Below are 9,448 nucleotides of genomic sequence, written 5' to 3'. Positions count from 1 at the left end.
ATATATATATATATATATATATATATATATATATATATATATATATATATATATATATATATATATATATATATATATATATATATATATATATATATATATATATATATATATATATATATATATATATATATATATATATATATATATATATATATATATATATATCCACTCAAGATAACAACTTTATTGATTAAAGTTTTTATTTTGATCATATTTGATTATTTTGATCACAAATCATAATCAATTTGCTATTTAATGTGTAGCATAGTAAATGTAATTGTAAAGAATAAATTTTACAAAAAAAGTAAAAAAAAAAACTTTTTAAAATAAAAAAAACTAAAATATATTTTCTTAAATTGAAATCTATAACAGGTAACATTCAGCAATTTTTTTAAATGATTTCTATAATGTGATGATGAACAATCCTTCATGCGTTATAAATGGGATGATGAACATATGATGATGATAATGAACATGACCATAATGGGATGATGAACATGCGTTATAAATGGGATGATGACATGTGTATCAGTCTCAACCGTATCAATTTTTTTTTACTTTCAATCCTATAATAAAATTGAAAAGGTACAGTACTCTAGACTGATACTGAAATTTATAATAAAACAGATAATATAAAAACCAATTTTCTAGGAAGCTATTTAATCCACATACGTAAATCAGAGCATATTATTATGTTCTTGTTCGATGGCGCTTATATCCAAAATACTAATTCGAATTATTGTCTGAAATAAAAAGCCTACACTGCTTACTTATTCTCCGCTCTTTTTAAATGATTTATGCAAAAAGTGTTAATTTTAGGTTTAAAACTATTATCCAATGATAAAACTGTTTCTATTATCCCAAATTATCAGATAGTCCTCATTTCATAATCATTTTTTATAAAGTTTGTCTCATTTTAAAGAGTAACGACACACTATTGCATTTAAAGCATGAAAAAGTGCTACTCACATAGTACCTAAAAACTAATGAAAAGAACTTAGAAAGCAAGTTTACAGGAATCTGAAAAATTTTATATGCTCTAAAATATTCTCCCCTTGTAACCGTAATCTTTGTATGCTATGAGCCTTATTTAAGCTTTTAACTGATTTTTTTTTCTAATTTGTAAACTGTATCAAAATGACCATTTATTTGTATTTTTTTAGAAAAAAATAATATTTAAAGAATTCCCTATCAAAAAGAGAGCAATAAACGAGAACTATGTTAAATGCACTTTTTACTATCAGTTTATTTTAAATCCTTGCTGTAATTAAATGTGCTATGCTTGCTAACAAAAATTTAATATAACAGTAATCAGTTTTAATAGTCCAACAGTTTTAACTGGTAACAGTTTTTCTAGAATGTGTGGCCTCATCTTTAATAAAAAAAATTTTAATGTAAAGGGATAAAACAATTTTATTCCAGAGACCAATGCTTAATGTGTGCACCGTTAGAATTTTCATTCTAAAATTACCTGCGACAGTCTTTCCATGCAATTAACCGTAATGTTTACTGTAAAGAACATTCTTTGCCTTTAAGGTTGTGAATCCGTATACAACAAGTATGGTAAAAATAACCATGACTGCAAAACTATACAGTTTTTTTTAACTATTTGCAATATTCATGGTTCAAAAACCATCAAGATGTAATTTAACTCGACATCGGAGATAATTTATCGAATTAAAGTGCTGCCATCTATGAGAGAATGAGAGTATCATATTCGAACAGCCCAGAATCACAAATTGGGGAGCGCAGAACAGTAGAAACTCTTCATGTGTTGAAGGGAGTGAAAGAAATATTGTGGCGTCAACACAGTTGGTCATGAGATTGATAGATTAGCCCACTCCGCTATTATATCACCTTACAGTGATTTCGCAGTAAATATTACTGTAAAAATTGCTGGTTATCAAATTTTTTGTTCCGCAGAACTTTACGGTAAAAATTAATTTTCTAGTAAATTGTCCTGGCATCCTAATTTCCGGTACTTTTTAACGTAATTTGTTCCGGAGTTCTTTACAGTGCAGTTTTATTAAGATAATACATTAGTCATACATTCTAAATTAATAATAATTTGAAATCTGTTTTAAATTTACAATATTTTATAGGCCACAATATATTATATTTCCGAGTTTAATAATTGGTTTTTGATATATTATTAGAATAAAATGTGTTAAAAAAATAAAATTATGTGTTACATTATAGTTGAATAAACAAAATAAATCTTCTTTTTCGTTTATATTTCAAAAATTTAGGTTATTTTATTCCAGTACTTCAAAAGTATACGAGAGGGTCTCGACTTTATGCAAGAACTCCCTTTCGAATCTGATTTGAATATTCGAAGTCATTTTTCTTTTTCGGCAGTTTGAAATGGTCAGAACTTTTTGCATGTCATCTACAGTCCAGTCAGGAATATTTTCTTCATTTTTTTTCCTACAACTGAAAACCACATCTATATCTAGTTCACTTCCTTTAAGCACTGTCCTCTAAAATTCTAAAAGATTTTCTTTAAGAAAATGGAAATGATATCTTTGATAACGCAAGATCTTAACTTTACTTTGATAATATTTTATATCCGATACAGTTTTTAAATCTGAATGCTTAAAATGCTCATTAAATATTTAAAGATTAATTCAGAAACTAGTTATTTAATATCATTGATGATCATTAAATTGGAATATAAAATAAATTGGTTTTTAAATGAATTAAAAAAATAATTTATAATTTTTAAGCTACCTTAATCTGGGAAAAGGGAATCATGTTTTTAAATAATGTTTAAGATTCATAAGTATAAGTCAGTGATTCAATAACATCCGCGTTACTATGACGAGCATTCAGATTTTTCTTTAATTAAATCTTGCAAGATATTATTTTAAATACAATTCATACATATTTTATTAGCTCTTATAACTCATAATTATTTTTAGACTTCTTTAATTTTAAAAACAATCAAATAATTTTAAAATTGTAAAAATTCAGCAATTTCATCTAGAGGGTTTTTACGAGATTTTATTAATATGAGGTAAAAAGGCAGAAAGTTAACGTGTAAATTATCTGATCTGAATTCTGTTATACTTCTATTTCAGGGAAAAAAAATCTTCTCTTTTCACAAGAATTGCAAAGTAAGACAAGATATGCAAATGATTAGAGGTAAAAAGTGATTGCGCATGCGTGGAACGAGAACCATCTTCTCATCAGCCTCTTGTTCCCTGTAAAAAAAGTACTTTAAAGAACAGTTGAAATCAGTTTTTCATCTTCTGTCAGCAGCAAACGTTTAATTATTGTTAAATATGCCTTGTCATAAGCGGGGAGCGACATATCAGCAATTGACGGAGTTTGTCTAAGCCCTCATCATTGATATGCGGGAAAGTGGATTTTTGTATCAAGAAACTGTAGCCCGCACGCTGTGCAATGTGACAACAACGATGCGTGTTTTAAAAAAATGAACACAAGAGAAACAAGGCGAAAACGTGGCTGTAAGGCAAGCAATAGCACAACGGGTCGAGAGAACAGACACCTTATCTGGATGGCTGTGACAGACCATACAGTGTTCTCTTGTATGTGAGAACACCACCTCAAGTCCTGCATACTGCCTCATCGTGGCGGGGTGGTGCCACTGGGCGGAATGGGCGAAGTACGTCGGGAGTTTAATCTCCTGGTACGGCCACCCTAGGCGTGAAGACCATTCCACTATGCCCAGCTAAAGTATGCAGGTGAAGGAGCTGAGTCTGCCTTTTGGTGCTCCGGTCTTCATTGATCACAGAAGCTGCACTTCTTCCACATCTATGACTTCGGAAAACGATCCACTTTTTGTTACAGACTTACTCAGAGTCTCTGGAGTCATGGACTTGGTTTAGCTCCGCTAACCGTGTGGGCCAGCAACAACAACAACAACATGTTAGAACAACGTTGGCGCATGACTACAGGTGTTATATTGTCTAGCTCTACCGCTTGTTGCCGTCTGCTGCAGAACCAACTGTGTACAAGGATTCATCCACGCAGGATCACACACAGTATGTGGCACACAGTGAGGCTGAGCTTTGACGTCATGCTGAAACCATATGTAATGACATTCCCAAAGATTACATTCAGAACCTGTGTGATTCAAGGCCATGACGTGTACAGTCACTCGTGGGCTAAGCATTGATTTTCAAAGTTCTTTTTTATTTTCTGCGTTGTAAACTCGGTTGCTTTTTTGTTCCAAAATCAGTAATATGTGGAATAGGGCCGGGATAGCCTGGTTGGTAGGGCACGGACTCAAGACCAAGAATTCGTGGGTTCGATCCCAGACGGCCAAAGACTCGCCTCATGAAGTAAATGGTGATTGATGCACTTTAAATCTGTCAAGTCGCAAAGTCCTCCATGATCCAAACCTCTGGGGGTACTGATGCAGGAGTTTCCTTGTCTTCCGGCTTGGTTCAAAATTACTAGGCTACCGAGTTGAACATTAGTAGTCGTAAACCCAAAATTTGGGTTGATTGTTCAACGACGGATATAATATGTGGAATAAATTTCATCAATTTCTGAAAACTCCTTCATAGTGTGACATTTTTCACAATAATAATCTACAATCTACTTGATGTATATAATCTACTTCACATAAGTGTATATAAGACTACCTCTCAGGAAAAGATAATATCATAATATATATTTACTTATTAAATAATATATATATAATATAAAAGGATTTAATTTTCAAGCCTGAATCCGTTAAAGATATATTAAAAGTAACATAAGCTGAACTGTAAGTCTACTTAACCCTTTATTAATTAGGTATCTAAAAGAGAATAAAAATAAAAATATCAGTACAATCATAAAAGTTTCAATGACAGTTTGAAAAAGAGATTATCACTTCATTATTTTTCGTCATGGGAATTATTATAAAAACTTACTTGGGGATTATGCATCCGTTGTTTCCGGCTTGTTTCCTATCATCCAATTTCCTTCGACATATAATTTTTCTTAGAAATACCAGATTTTTCATGCGATATAGATAGATGGAACTATATTTGCCTTTCTTTTAATCACTTGTATTTGTTCATGCTCCGTGACTTGAACTCCGAATTGCTTGTTATACTAATATACTCTCAGATATGTTTCGTTATTATGTATCTTTATTATGTTCATCGAATCCTTAAAGCAATATAGGAGTCTTTCATAGCAGATTTGTAATGTAGTAATTATTCTGTGCATCAGTTTGGGAGGATTACTGAGAAAATTGATATAACAGCATTTAAAGATTATAAAAATGATAAAACATGCAATAAATATTAGTAAGACTGCTTATTAAAGCTGCGTCTAAAACAGATAAAAATTTTATCATTCTAATAAAAAAAGAATTTTCTCGGAATATTTGCAAACAGTTTTGTAAGAATTTAATATTATTAGTTTATTTTTACCTCTTTTATCACAGATTAAGTAATATTTTAATGATGATTTGAATTATTTACTCTGGCATTAGCTTTTGTAACTTCTTCGACTTTTATGGTGACCCAACATGAAAAAAATTAAATTATTTTCAGTTAATTGTAATGTATTGTAATGTCTTTCTTATGTATTCTTTATCAGGTTTTGTGAAACTCTAAGACTTCTTAATGTAAAAACTGAAAAAAGTTTTTAAAAGACCGATCCCTGATATTTTTAAGTTTTAGAAATATTTCGAGATAATATTCTTGATTTTACAAATGAAATAAAGTTTGTATAAATAAAGCATAACAATTAAGACTAGCTATTTTATTGATCGGTAATAAGTTCAAAAAGTTATAAGAGTTTTAAAGATTTCATGTATCAAAAATGCACGTTTCGTATTTTTATCTGTCGTAGGGAAACACTAAAAACGGTAATTTGTGAAAACCTTAACTGTCTTAGCAAAAAGATTATTAAAATTCGATTTTTCAAGAACTGTTTGACCGATTTTACTCAAATTTCGTATTTTGAAACATAAAAAAATGTTCTTTAAAATAATGTAAAAAACTGTATACCTCATTCTTCAAAATTTTTTCGACTATTATTCAATAAAATAATACATATTTGCTAAAATATATTTTTTTCTAGGAATTCTCGTTGGATAAACGAAATTTATAATTATGCGCAAGAATTTTTCAATTCACTAAAAATTTTCTTGAGATATAGAAAATTCGCAAAACGTAACATTAACGTTAGGTTGTAAAAATTATGGGCCGCTATCCTGTCTAAACTACTGTGACCATATTCTCCATACTGTAACTACCTCCTATATTTCGGGGATCAGAAATTCAAATTCGCCGAAAAAAAGGTATATTTATTAGAAAAAGTACGTTTTTATGTCTGATTTTGTTATTTAAAATAACCTTTGAGTTAATTAATTAGCATCTTTTAGTTAACCCATTCGAACCATTAAGTCCTAGAAGGTGAAGATCTGATATCCTTATATCAAAAGTTATTCAGGATGGTCCTTTTATTTTCAGTGCTTTGTACTAAAATGTTAAATTAATGGAATAAATGCATTTTTTCGTTTAGAGAAATCACAAGAAATCGCCAAGCTATTATTGACGCCAATGATGCTTAATTAATGTTGATAATATGTGTTAATTGAAATAAAAATAAAATAACCTATTTTTCAAATCTGAAGTCATGGGAGAAAAAATTATTAAGTGTTTTAGGGAACAGTTAGAAACTTTCGTATTATTATTGACAACAATGCTTTATTAATATTGGTAATCTGTATTATTTGAAATAAAAAAAACTATGCTATGTACTAAAAAGCAAAATTAGAGACTTATTCCTGTAAGGGGAGCGCCTGGAAAAGCGCCGAACGTCGCTTTATTGATTCAGTAATGTGTACTACAAGTGTTATATGAACTGGGGAAGTTTTAATAAGAAATCTACAATGGATATTCCGTACTCTCAGAATTTTTTTTATAGTGGTAACAAAGATGGTGTAGTAATATTTAAACCAACTAGAATTAAAAGACCAACTTTTTTTCCATCAATCCGTTTTAATTTTTTAAACAATATATTAAAAATTAGTTAAAAAATTATCTGGGTTTAAAGTCCGTATCAAGTTCTTTAAAGAATTATACTTGTTTCTAACATTTTAGTTTCAGTTTACTACTACAGATTTCACAAAAAACATTAATGTTGAAGGGTTATATAATAAGTATCTAATATACTATTATAGGTATAAAGTATTATATTGAAAGACTTGACTATCTTAAAACTGTTCCTAAACTGAGTTTAATTACCAATACTGTGGAAATAAGTATTTAACGGTTTTCTTAAGGAATATCTACCGAAGAAAACTGCTTGATATTGGTAAATATTGACCATCATGATTTGACCAAGAGCAATAGCATCATTCCAAGTGATGCTGATTTCAGTTAATCTCCATTCTGATGGGTTAAACTAAAAAAACGAGTTTTGCTCAGTTTAATAACGTAAAGCCACAAAGACGCGTAGCAAATATTAATAAATAAAAAATCTAAAACATATTTGCTTTATTAAATACGTCAGTATATGCCTTTAAGATTTGTGCATGATTTCGTAGTGTTATTCAGTACTGATTTATTGATAATTTTCTTTCTATTTTATTCTCCTCTTACTAAGAACGGATATTCAAATAATCATTAATAATATTCAATAAATTTGATCCGTTTTGATAGATTATTGAATTCAACTGACTTACTTGGTAAGTATTAATAATTACCGGATATTATTAATATTAAGCAAAAAATTATAACGAACATAACATCTAAACAATATTAATTCAACTTTTCACAGAAACACTTAAGAGATTTGATGAAATCCACGATTTTTATCATCTCCTGTGATCTATCTATCATGTTCTGGACTAGGCATAGACCAATAAGACAAAGTTGCTTGTTTGGTATTTTTTATAACTTATTCAGTAAAATCAAAAGTAAATCGATAAACCTATTGGTTACAAATTAAAAGATGTTTCATAAATAAAAAGTATAAGCTAAAGATTAATAGTTTTAGTGTCTCAAACTCTCTTTAAATCCAAACATACTGACTTATTAACATATTGACAATTCATCTAACTTCTTCAAAACATATTGACAATTCATCTAACTTATTCAAAACATATTGGCAATTCATCTAACTTCTTCAAAACATATTGACAATTCATCTAACTTCTTCAAAACATATTGACAATTCATCTAACTTCTTCAAAACATATTGACAATTCATCTAACTTCTTCAAAACATATTGGCAATTTTTTGTATTCATATAGACTTTTTTATGGTCTCCCTCTCTTCATCGTAAAGCAATACATAGAATCAATTGCACATCTCTTGCCCATATAGTATTATTTGGTGCGTACCTAGTTGTAGGTACAAACATGTAATTTTTATACGTAACAATTATATATCTTTTAAAATACTAGACCTATTGACTTGATTTAAGTGCCATTCCATTACTCATAAAAATACAATTGATAATATACCTCACTTGTCTATATAGCAATATTTCGTTCTCTCCATCCGACTCCTCACTCCGGCAAAATCAAAAAGGCGGCTTCAGTTTATCTGAAGGAAAGAGGCTAAATTTGATTTCTATATTTTACCAATACTAAGAATATTTTTGCTTTGTTTTCCATATATTATTTCTGAGAGGGCCGAGATAGCCTGGTAGGTAGGGCACTGGGCCCGTGTGTTTGATCCACGTCGGCCGAAAACTACCTGTGTTGTAAATGGTGACTGATGCACGTTAAATCTGTCGAGTCGCAAAGTCCTCCATATTCCAATAACAAATCAAACCTCTGGGGGTACTGATACAGGAATTTCCTAGTCTTCTGAATTGATTCAAAATTACAAGCCTGCGCAGTGGATCATTAGTAGTCGTAAACCCAAATTGGGTCGGTTGTTCAACAATGGTTATAAAATAAAAATAAAAATATTATTTCTGTAAGCAATTACTTAAGCAATGGCCTAAATGGAAAAATTACCTATTTCCAGTATAAACACTGCTATATACTTGCATAGTTGTTCACTATATATAGTCGTAGTTTTTACTTCAGAAAATTATTTTTTGAAAAGAAAAATATGTTTTGTTTATTTCTTATCTAAAACTAAGAAAACTCTTATGAAAAATTTCGCAATTTGGGAAGTATTTATGATTTTGAAATTATTATGCGAGTTGATAAGAGTTTATGAACAGTTCAAATAAATTATTTCAAAGAAAAGTACTTCAAATAAAATATAAATGAAGTTAAAGCTGGGATTTGAAAACAAATTAAGAGTAAAATTTGAATTTTCTGACTTTTTTGCGGAAACTCAAAGTTTGAACAACTCTTTTGCTCTTTAATTAAGAATGAATGTATTTTAAACAATATTTAAATGGTTTATTTATAATTCTGGTTTACAAGTAGAAATTTACTTGAATAAGATCTGATTACACTCTAAAAGAAGAAATTCAAACAAAACATGCTTATGGTTTTATAAAATAGTA

This window comes from Parasteatoda tepidariorum, chromosome 8 (genome assembly GCF_982258835.1).
Source record: "Parasteatoda tepidariorum strain Cologne lab strain chromosome 8, Ptep-v5.0, whole genome shotgun sequence".
NCBI classification, from domain to species: domain Eukaryota; kingdom Metazoa; phylum Arthropoda; class Arachnida; order Araneae; family Theridiidae; genus Parasteatoda; species Parasteatoda tepidariorum.
The sequence above is the reverse complement of the archived record's forward strand: the minus strand, read 5'-3'. Positions refer to the sequence as shown.